General features: G+C 41.3%; 1 long non-coding RNA gene across 2 annotated transcripts; it reads left to right on the forward strand.

Moving 5' to 3' along the window:
* On the forward strand, window positions 1-11,393 carry LOC129526201 (uncharacterized). Of its 2 annotated transcripts, none has more exons than XR_010130483.1 (3): window positions 1-83; window positions 10,966-11,146; window positions 11,281-11,393. It is a non-coding gene; the product is annotated as an uncharacterized lncRNA (long non-coding RNA). The 2 variants fall into 2 exon arrangements; XR_008670820.2 differs by lacking the exon at window positions 1-83 and adding an exon at window positions 10,193-10,317.
* The last annotated feature ends 364 nt before the right edge of the window (window positions 11,394-11,757 follow it).

An 11,757-nucleotide genomic window follows, 5' to 3' on the forward strand; every position in this document is an offset into this window, starting at 1 on the left:
TTATAGTCATTTCCCTGGAAGTGGCAGCTGTGACAGTAAAGGAAGAATCAGAAGATCCTGATTATGATTATATCACATTCAAGGTAATAAGGGTGAATGCAATTTTTTAATTAAAAAAATTTGTGGTTAAAATTAAAGTTTATCAGTTGCTTTAACTTCTTAAATAGTATTGTATTGATTAGTTCTTGATGGACATCTATATTTGTAAATAAGTCACTGGGATAAAACATTTTAAAAATGTGGATATAAGGTCAACTCACACAATTCAGGGGATATGTAAAATAGTCATTCATGTTTGTAAAAGTATAAGCACAAGTCGTGGCACAATTTAGAATTCAATGCCAGTTTCTAGTGTTGCAAAATAAACCTATTAGGCAAATGCAGATATAGTCAGCTTAATTTTTTATCTATGTGTAATTGTAGTAAATTAAACATTTGAAGTATAAAATCCAGTTTTGACATGTACATACCTAATAAACCATCTTCATTGCAACCGAGATAATGAAATATCCATACCCCCGAAAGTTTTCTCATATCCCTTGTAATTCATGACCCTGTCCAGTATTCAGGCAACATGCTGATTTTCCATTTTAGCTTAATTTGCATTTTCTAGAAAGTCATATATATGATATCATATGATATGATTAAATGTGGACTATTTTCATGTGACTTCTTTACTTCACATGATTGTTTTGAAATTCATCCACAATGTTGCATGTATCAGTAGGAGATTCTATTTTGTTGTTGATTAATACGCTGTTGTATACATGGGTAAAATTTGCTCATCCCTTTGTTTGTTGATAGCCATTTGGGTTCTTCCAGCTTGGGGTTGGGGCTACTGCAGGTAGAGCTACTATGAATGTTTGTGTACAAGTTTTTGTGTGGACATAGGCCTTCATTTCTCTTGAGTAGATATCTGGGAATGGAATAGCTGGGATCTATAACTTTTGAAGGAAATGCCAAACTGTTTTCCAAGGCACCTGCATTATTTTACATTTCCATCAGCAGGGTATGAGAGTTTTGGTTGACATTCTTGTGAATACTTGTATGGTCAATCTTATTTTTACCCTCTTAAGTTGATATGCAGTGGTTCCTCATTGTGGTTTTAATTTGCAATTGCCTAACAGGTTTATTTTCTCTCAGAGGATAGCTTTATCAGGTCTAGAGAACTCTGAAAGTGTTTTGAGCAAACCTTCTGGCTCGTAATTATGTGAATATGTGTATACACATGTTAGGCCATGTCCAAGTGAATTTCATGTTTTTAGCAGTCAGTTTTCAGTAATTGACTGCTTGTGACATTAGGAATTAGTTACATTCTTTTTTTTAGTAAGTTGGTAAAATATGCCAGTGAAACCATCTGGGCCTTGAGGTTTCTCTGATAGAAAGTTTCCTAACTCCCTTTGTTACAAAAATTACCCTCATCTGGGTTTGCACCCTGTTGTCCCAGCCACTCTCAAACCTGAGGTGGGAGAATCACTTGAGCCTGGGAGTTCTAGGCCAACCTGGGCAACATAGTGATATTCCATCTCTTGGGAGGCTGAGGTGGGTGGATCATCTGAGGTCAGGAGTTAAGACCAGCCTGGCCAACATGGTGAAACCCCGTTTCTACTAAAAATGCAAAAGCAAAACAAAACAAAAAAAAAACAAAAAAACAAAAAAAAAAACCCAGCATGGTGGCAGACACCTGTAATCCCAGCTACTCGGGAGACTGAGGCAGGAGAATCACTTGAACCTGGGAGGCGGAGGTTACAGTGAGCCAAGATCTTGTCATGTCACTCCAGCCCAGGCAACAAGAGCAAAACTGTCTTAAAAAAAAATGCTTTTAATCGATACAGGGCTATCAGTTTTCTCTTCTGTGAATCTTGTAATGAATCTCAAAATGGATATACAACACATTTTCCTATTTAAGGTAAGGTACACATTTATACCTTAGAATAGTCAGAAGTCAGGTTCTTATTGTATAATTAGTAATGAAAATATTGATAAGGTCATGTTCATACTTAGTACTGATAAGAATTCTGAAATATTCATTTGTTCATCTGTAAGTTTTATGAATTGATTACCTTTTTTGGAATTTTTCATAGTGTTCCCAAACTTGATACTCATAGGCTATTTGTAACAGGTTTTACTTTGATCACCTCTGGTTTTTAGCACATGAAATGGATTTTCTTTAGGTCTAGCATATAACATACATTCAATTGTTTCAGATTTTAAAACAACAAAAAGGGCCTATAGAATCATTGCTTAATTTGAAACTAGCCTGGTAGTCCCATAGATGATAAACGTAGAAATTTAACCCTGCTGTTAAAGCTTGAAACTATACTTATCTGCCTTCTCTCCTCAAAAAAAGATCTTCAGAAAGTATCAAAGATCTGAAATTCACCGTATCACAGTACCCAGATGCTTCCTTGCTCCTCCCTAATTCCTGTTTTCTTATACATTGTTGCATTTCTTCCTGCCAAATAGACTCCTAGTTTTAGTCAGTGAAGGAGATGGATTTGAGACTGAGCTTCCCTCTCCTTGGCTGCAGCACCGGGTTACAGCCTTCTTCCTTAGCAATACTTGTTATTAGGTTTCTGTGCAGTGAGCAGCAGGACCTAGACCAAACCTCTTTTGTTTCAATAACAACATGAACAACCATCTTAACTGTTCTTCTTTACTGAAAAATTTTACTTTTTAACTCCTGGCCCATTTTTCACTGTCTCTCCTTTCTTTGACCTCACATCTCTTTTTGCTTTTTGATTTTACAGTCAAGAACTTAATGCTCCATAAATTCAAATTTTAAAGTTAAAAAAAGAGGAATAACTAATATACACTCCCAGAAAATGTGGCACATATACACCATGGAATACTATGCAGCCATAAAAAGGATGAGTTCATGTCCTTTGCAGGATGAAGCTGGAAACCATCATTCTCAGCAAATTAACACAAGAACAGGAAACCAAACGCTGCATGTTCTCACACATAGGTGGGAGTTGAACAATGAGAACACATGGACACAGGGAGGGAAACATCACACACTGGGGCCTGTGTGAGGTGGGAGGCTATGGGAGGGATAACATTAGGAGAAATACCTAATGTAGATGACAGGTTGATGGGTGCAGCAAACCACCATGGCACGTGTATACCTGTGTAAGAAACCTGCATGTTCTGCACATGTATCCCTTAAAAAAAAATCTCCTAACTCAGAGGATTGCTTTGAGGATTAAATAAGATAATGCACATAAAAAAGGGAAAGAAAGTGTGTGTAGAGAAGGTGTATTTTTTATTGAATTAAAGGTTGATTCACAGGTATAGGTTTATAGATTTACCTAGAGTTTTGAGTTTATGTGCATTTTTACAATATAAGTGGAAAAGAATTTGAAGGTAATTGTGACATGATAAAGCTGGATATTGAAAACCAAAAAGATTTGGCCTCAGTATGGCACTAGTCGCTGAATGACAGTTTTTCAGACTGTAATCGTTGCTCTTTAAAAATTAAGAGAAAATATAACATTTGTATTACTTTTATTACAATTTCTGAATTTAGTTATCAGTAGATAAGACAAAATAGATAAGCATCTGCTTCCCTTCCCCCTAAGTGATGCATTCTTACTGAGATCTAATGTATGTTTATTCATACCTGAAGGCAGTGTTTTTCAATCTTTTCCATGTTCGTAGCTCAGGTCTTTAAAGACAGAGGATGCATATTGGGGGCAGCTTGCGTTCTTAATCCTAAGTGGCTCTCTGATGTCTTAGGTTCTTTCTTTCCTATTTGTGAGGATTAAGGAGATAATGTATGCAAAAGGCATGTTACTATTATTATTGGTTGTATTAATAATCTGCTTTCTAATGTGAAAATCTTCTTTGTATTAAATAACCCTGGCAGATGATCCTTGACCCTTATGTAGAAAAGTACCCATTGTCTAGTGAAAAAATTTACTGCCCGTTCCTAGCTGTGAGACTTTGAGAAAGATACTTGGCCTTGAATGACTCACAGACTTTCATGAAGCTTAGTCAGATAATGGCTATAATGTATCCAGCACAGCATTTGATAGGTAATATATACCATTCCATTTCTCTTTGGTTTTTAGAAAGGATTGATTTAAAATGTGTAAAATTCAGTGGTATTTAGTTACATTCACAAGGTTTACAACCATCATGACTATGTATTTCCAGAATTTTCCATCATCCCAAACAAATTCTGTACCAAATAAGCAATAACTTTCCATTCTCTCCTCCCTGATACCCTGGTAACTTCTTAATCTAATTGTTGTTTCTATGAATTTCCTTATTTGGGTACCTCATATAAAAGGAATTATGCAATACTTGCCCTTTTATGTGTGGCTTATTTCACTTAGCCTAATGTTTTCAAGGTTCAGCCAGGTTGTAACAAGATATCTGATAGCATTGATCAGAACTTCATTCTTTTTCGTGGTTGAATAATATTCCATTGCATGTATATGTCACATTTTGTTTATCCCTTCATCTATGGATGGACACCTGGGGTTTGTCCACCTTTTGGTTATTGTGATTAACGCTGCAGTAAATACTGTCCTTGGACTTTCCTTTCTTCTCTTGTCCCGAGCCAACATCAACACTTGCACATCAGCACTCGGCATGTTTCTGAGTTCATTTTTTCAATCTTTTGGTTATACACCTGGGAGTGGAATTGCTTAGTCATACGGCAATTCTGTGTTTAACTTTTTGAGGAACTTACAGACTTTTTCACAGTGACTGTACCATTTTACATTCCTAGAGAGAATATTCAAGGGTTCTAATCTCTCCACTTATTCACCAGTGCTTGTTATCTTTTCATTATTATTATAGCCATTCTAGTAGGCGTGATGTGATATCTCATTTCAGGACTGATTTTCTTTCCCTAATAACTAGTGATTTTGAATATCTTATGTGCTTATTGGCCATTTCTATATCTTTGGTGGAATTACTATTCAAGTCTTTTTTTTTTTTTTTTTTTTGACAGAGTCTTGCTCTGCCACCTGGCTGGAGTGCAGTGGTGTGATCTCTGCTCACTGCAGCCTCCGCCTCCTGGGTTCAAGTGATTCTCATGCCTCAGCGTCCTGAGGAGCTGGGACTACAGGTGCGTGCCACCATGCCCAGCTAATTTTTGTATTTTTCATAGAGACAGGGTTTCCCCATGTTGGCCAGGATGGCCTCGATCTCTTGACTTCGTGATCCGCCTGCCTCGGCCTCCCAAAGTGCTGGAATTACAGGTGTGAGCCACCATGCCTGGCCTACTATTCAAGTCTTTTGCCTATTTAAAAGTTTAAACAATAAACTCTGGTCAGCTATATGATTTCTAAATATTTTATCCCATTCTGCAGAGTGTCTGTTCTCTTTCTTTTTAGAGACAGACTCTTGCTGTGCTGTTCAGGTTGGAAGTGCAGTGGCACAATCATAGCTTGCTGTAATCTCAAGCTCCTGAGCTCAAACAGTCCTCCCATCTCAGCCTCCTGCGTCACTGGACTTACAGGCCCACACTAACCTGCCTGGCTTAATTTTGTTTGTTTGTTTTTGTAGAGACACAGCTACCTCTTTCTTCATAGGTAGGAGAGTGTTCCGTAGTAAAGATTCCCTGGTGATGGATGGATCCAGCTCCCTGTTGAGTCCAGCAAATATTTGAGAGCAGTTGTCATATTGTGTTCTTTCTTCCAGTCCAAAGTCCTCCCAGTTCCTTTAGTCCGAAGGTCAACATATTAAAGGGCCAGATGCTAAATATTTTAGGCTTCAAAGACTAAGAGACAAAACCAAGAATAGCATGTAGGTATAACAAGAGAGAAAACAAATTTCCACAAAATTTTAATGAATGAAATTCAAAATATAAATGAGTACAACTTTTTGTAATATAGCTCCATTAAGGAGAAGAATTGGGTTGTTTTGTAGGGGATGGGGTAGGAAGTAGGGGGTAGGGTGATCCACAAGAGGATCTTGTGCTAGAAACCTAAGACTAAGATCAAATATTGAAACAAAAGATGCTCCTATCACCTCTATCATTGAGGACTTTATAAGAGCTTTAGAAGCTCTGTGCCAGGACCAGGGGCAGAGACCAAATGTGTCTTTCTCTTCTTTTGTTTTCTATTTTTGAGACAGTGTCTCACTCTGTGACCCAGACTGGAGTGCAGTGATGTGATCATAGCTCACTGCAGCCTCAACCTGGGCTCAAGCAATCCTCCCGCCTTAGCCTCCTGAGTAGCCAGGACTACAGGTGCATGCCACCTACGCCCAGATAATTTTTTTCATTTTTTATAAAAATGCCATCTTTTTATGTTGCCTAGACCGGTCTCAAACTCCTGGGCTAAAACAATTCTCTTATCTCAGCCTCTCATGTAGCTTGGACTACTGGTGTGCATCACAACGACTGGCTAATATTCATTATTACTACTATGTCTGTAGAGGTGGAGTCTCACTATGTTGCCCAGGCTGGTCTTGAACCCCAGGCCTCAAACATTCCTCCCACCTTGGCATCCCAGGGTGTTGGGATTACAGGTGTGAGCTACCATGCCAAGCAATCACAAGGGTCTTTATAATGGCAAGAGGGAGGTAGAAGAGTCAGAATTGGACGAGCTGTGATGATGGAAGCAGAGGTGAGAGAGGCATATTTGAAGATGCTCCACTTCTTGCTTTGAAGACGGAGTTAGGAGCCATGAGCCAAGGAATGTGGGTGGCTTCATGAAGCTGGAAAAGGCAAGGGAACACATTCTCTCTAGGCCCTCCAGGAGAATGCAGCCCTACTGACCCCTTGACTTTAGCCTTGATATGCCTATTTTGGATTTCTGAGCTTCAGAACTGTCAGATAGTAGACTTGTGGTGTTTTAAGCCACTCAATGTAGGGTAGTGTGTAAAAGAAGCAGGAAGTAATGAACACAAAGCCAGACACAGTGGCTCATGCCTGTGATCCCCGCATTTTAGGAGGCTGAGGTGGGAGGATGAGTTGAGCCCAGGAGTTCAAAACCAGTCTGCACAACATAGTGAGACCCTGTCTACAAAAAAACCAGTCTTGGTAGCACACACCTGTAGTTTTAGCTAGTAAGGAGACTGAAGCAGGAGGATTGCTTGAGCATATGAGTTCAAAGTTGCAGTGAGCTGTGATTGTGCCACTGCACTCTAGCCTGGGTGACAGAGGGAGGTCTTGTCTCAAAAAAAAAAAAAAAAAAAGAAACAAAAAATGAGTGAGCATGGTGGGAGTGGGGACAGATGGCAATATTAAATAGAGTGTTCAGGGTTGTCCTCATAAGTGAAAATTGAGCAAAGGCTTCAAGGAGGGAAAGGAGCTGGCCAAGGTGCTTAGGGAAGAGCATTGCAGGCAGAAGCAACAGAGTGAAGATGTTAGGAGGGAACTCCTTGGTGTGTCTAAGGCTCAGGATGGAGTCTGGTGCAGCAGAGAGAGGGAGGAAGAGAAGCAGGGGAGGAGGCCAGGGAGTAGCTGGGCTGAGGTCAGTACAGATTGTGTAAGCCCTGGGAGGTTATTGCTGGGGCTTTGACTTTTACTCTGACTGAGATGGGAACTGTGGGAAGGTTCTGAGCAGACAGGTGACATCATCCGTCTCCCTATTTAAAAGCACCCCTGGCTGCTGAGTTGGGAAAGACTATAGGAAGATTTTGGTAGAAGCAGGGAGGCCGAGCTGTCACCACATCCAGGTAGGAGATGATAGTGGTCCTGACCAGGGTCATGGTGGCGGTGAGAGATGGTCAGAGCCTGGAGACATGTTGAAGACTGTCAACAGGATCCTGACAGACTGGACATGGGGTGTGAGAGAAGGCAGGGGTCAAGGTTGAGTTTGATTCAAATTGAATTATTAAGTAATTAAAAAAAACCACTGCTGCCTTTCCCAATCCTACTAAGTAAAGGATGCTAGATTAAAGAAATCTCAGGTCAGGCCAGGTGCAGTGGCTCACACCTGTAGTTCTAACAGTTTGAGAGGCAGAGATGGGAGTATCTTTTAAGGCCAAGAGTTAGAGAGCAGCCTGGGCAATAATAGCAAGACCTCCTCTCTACAAAAGTAGAAGAAAGAAATTTAGGAAAATAAATATAGCCAGGCATGGTTGTGTATTCCTGTGGTTCCAGTTACTCTGGAGGCTGAGGTGGGCAGATCTCTTAAGGCTAGGAGTTTGCGGCCAGCTTGGGCAACATAGCAAGACTTCTTTCTCAACAAAAATTAAAAAAAAAAATAGCCTGGCATGGTGGAACCTGCCTGCATTCCCAGGTATTAGGGAGGCTGAGGCAGAAGGATCTCTTGAGGCCAGTTGGTCAAGGCTGCAGTGAGCTATGATTACACCAGTGTACTCCAGCCTGGGTGACAGAGTGGAACCCTGTCTCAAAATACAAATCCAAATAAAATGAAATCTCAAGTTGGACCAGTCCCATCTAGGCTATGCAGGCCTTTCAACTGCGTAGCCACATGATCGGGTTTGTGTGGCTGTGGATGAGGAGACCCCTGCCCAATTGTTGTTGACTATACAATCGGTTTATTTTTAAATATAGTAATCAAATATATTTCATCATACTTGATGGTCTCAGATATGTGTGGGTTTTGGAGTTCTCCTTGGAACAAGTTTTAACATCTTATTTGTTCCATCATTTCATAATTTTTTTATCTGATCAATTTTTTTTTTTTTGAGACAGAGTCTCACTTTGTCACCCAGGCTGGAGTACAATGGCACAATCTCGGCTCACTGCAACCTCCACCTGCCAGGTTCATGCGATTCACCTGCATCAGCCTCCTGAGTAGCTGGGATTATAAGCACACACCACCACTCCAGGCTACTTCTTTGTATTTTTGGTAGAGACGGGTTTTTACCATGTTGGCCAGGCTAGTCTGGATTTACAAGTAGATTTACAAGAATCCGCCACCATGCCCAGCTAATTTTTGTAATTTTTAGTAGAGAAAGGGTTTCACCATGTTGGCCAGGCTGTTCTCGAACTCCTGACCTCAGATGATTCGCCTGCCTCGGCTTCCCAAAATGCTGAGATTACAAGCATGAGCCACCACGCCCAGCCCTTTTCTTTCCCTTTTACAGACAGAGTCTTGCTCTGTTGCCCAGGCTGCAGTATGGTGACATGATCATGGCTTATTGCAGCCTCAAACTCCTAGTCTCAAACAATCCTCCCACCTCAGTCTCCCAAACAGCTGGGAAAACAGACGTGTGCCACCATGCCCAGCTAAATTTTTTTTTGTTTTTTATTGTAGAGGCACGATTTTGCTAGGTTGCTCAGGCTGGTCTCAAACTCCTGACCTCAAGCGATCCTCCTGCCTCACCCTCCCATGGTGCTGAGATTACAGGCAGGTATGACTACCTGTGCCCAGCTCCTTATTATTATTTTAAATAACAGCTTTATTAAAATGTAATTCACATATCATTCAATTTATTTGCTGAAATCTGCAGTTCAGTGGGTTTTAGAATATTCACAGAGCTGTGCACTGATCACCACAGTCACTCTTAGAACCTTTCCTTACCCTGTAGAGAAATCCGCACCCCTTAGCCACTGCCTCCTCCTCCCCCCACCTGCCTTTGCCCCAGCCTCAGACAACCATTGATTGATTTTTCTGTCACTGTAGATTTGCCTAATCTGGACAAATAGAATTGTACAATATGTGTTATTTTGTGGCTGGCTTGCTTTCCTTCTTAGTAAAATGTTTTCAAAGTTCCTTTATGTTGTAGCATGTATCAGTATTTCATTCCTTCTGTGGCTGAATAATATTCCATGGTAGAAACACACTGCGTTTTCTTTATCCATTCATCAGTTGGTGCACATTTGGGTTTTCATGTATTGGCCATTATGAATAATGCTGCTATGAAGGTTCCTATACAAGTTTTTGTATGGACATATATATTTTTTTTCCTCTGGGATATATGCCTAGGAGTTAAATTGTTGCATTATGTGATGACTGCACATTTAGGCTCTTGAGAAACTGCCAGACATTTTCTAAAGTGGTTAGATCAGTTGGGTGTGGTGGTTCACACCTGTAATCCCAGGTACTTAGGAGGCTCAGTTGGGAGGATGACTTGAGCCCACAAGTTCAAGACTAGCTTAGGCAAGATAGCGAGACCCTGTCTTGATTTCAAAAAAAATCCAATTAAAATGATAAGAAAAGAAATTCCTAAAGTAGTTGTGGCACTTTATGTTCCCACCAGTAATGTGTGTGGGTCCAATTCCTCTGCATCTTCACTGACGTTATTTTTTTCTTTTTCTAGACAAGGGCCTGCTGTGTCTCTCAGGCTGGAGGGCAGTGATGTCATTACAGTTCACTGCAGCCTTGAACTCCCAGGCACAAGTGATCCTCTCATCTCAGCCTCTCGAGTAGCTGGGAATTACAGGTACACAGCACCATGACTGGCTAATTTTTATATATTTTTTTGTAGTGATGGGGTTTGACCATGTTGCCCAGTCTGGTCTCATACTCCTGGCCTCAATGATCTGGCCACCTTAGCCTCCCAAAGTTCTGGAATTACAAGCTGAGGCCCCGTGCCTGGCCTTCACCAACATTTGTTATTATCTGCGTTTTTTTTCCTTTTATACCTTAAAGCAGTATAAGAACAAGTGTCTTCAATGATAGTAAACAAAAAATATAATCCCAGGGCATTGGAAGCTGAGGTAGGAGGATCTGTTGATGCCAGGAGTTTTAGACCAGCCTAGGCAACCTAGCAAAACCTCATCTCTACAGAATATTTAAAAATTAGCTGAATGTGCTGGTGCCTGCCTATAGTTTCCCTCTCTCTCTCTCTCTCTCTCTCTCTCTCTCTCTCTCTAACTTTTTGAGGCATGGTCTGGCTCTGTCACACAGGCCAGAGTTCAGTGGTGTGATCATGGATCACTGCAGCCTGAAACTCCTGGGTTGATCAAGTGATCAATCCTCTCACCTCATCCTGCCAAGTAGTGGGGACCACAGGTGCATGCCACCCGGGTCTTGCTATGTTTCCCAGGCTGGTCTTGAACTCCTGGCCTCATGTGATCCTCTCCCCTAGGCCTCCCAAAGTGCAAGAATTACAAGTATGAGCCACTATGCCTGGCCCCCACCCTGCCTATTGAGAACCAAAAGAAGGAACCAAATTCTCCGTAGCTCAACTCGAGCCATTTCCTGATTTCTTCATCAGGAATGAGGTGGTTATTGGGCTGTCCAGGCCTCTCAAGCAGCACAGAAATGAGGTGAGTGCGTTTTCCTGCTGCTCCACTCTGTGGAGAATTAGAGGATGTTTACTCATTTTCAGAGAGAGATGCCTTGTAGGCACCTTAGGATGGAGGAAGCCCTGATTCCAATGTCCTTTTTTTTTTTTCTTCAGAAACAGGATCTTGCTCTCTCACCCTGGGTGGAGTTCAGTGGTGCAGTCACAGCTCATTGTAGCCTCAACCCCCCAGGCTAGCAATCCTACCACGGCCTTTCGAGTAGCTGTGACTACAGGTGAGCACCATGACACTCAGTGAATTTTCAATTTTTCGGTAGAGGTGGGGCCCGGCTGTGTTGCCAGGGCTGGCCTTGAACTCCTGCACTCAAGGGATTTTCCTGCCTAGGGCTTCCAAAGTATTGATATTACAAGCATGAGCCACTGTGCTCACTCTGTCTGGTTCTTAACTTCCTGCCTCCCTCTTCCATATTTAAAGAACCCTTGTAATTACATGGGCTCACCCAGATACTCCAGGATAATCTTGTTTCAAGGACAGCTGATTAGTAACATTAATTCCATCTGCACTCTTAATATCCCCCTTCCTCTGAAACTGTGCTGTGTAACCTAGGACGTGAGCAATCAGTAGGGGGCATT

Source organism: Gorilla gorilla, chromosome 14, assembly GCF_029281585.2.
Source record: "Gorilla gorilla gorilla isolate KB3781 chromosome 14, NHGRI_mGorGor1-v2.1_pri, whole genome shotgun sequence".
In the NCBI taxonomy this organism is placed as follows: Eukaryota; Metazoa; Chordata; class Mammalia; order Primates; family Hominidae; genus Gorilla; species Gorilla gorilla.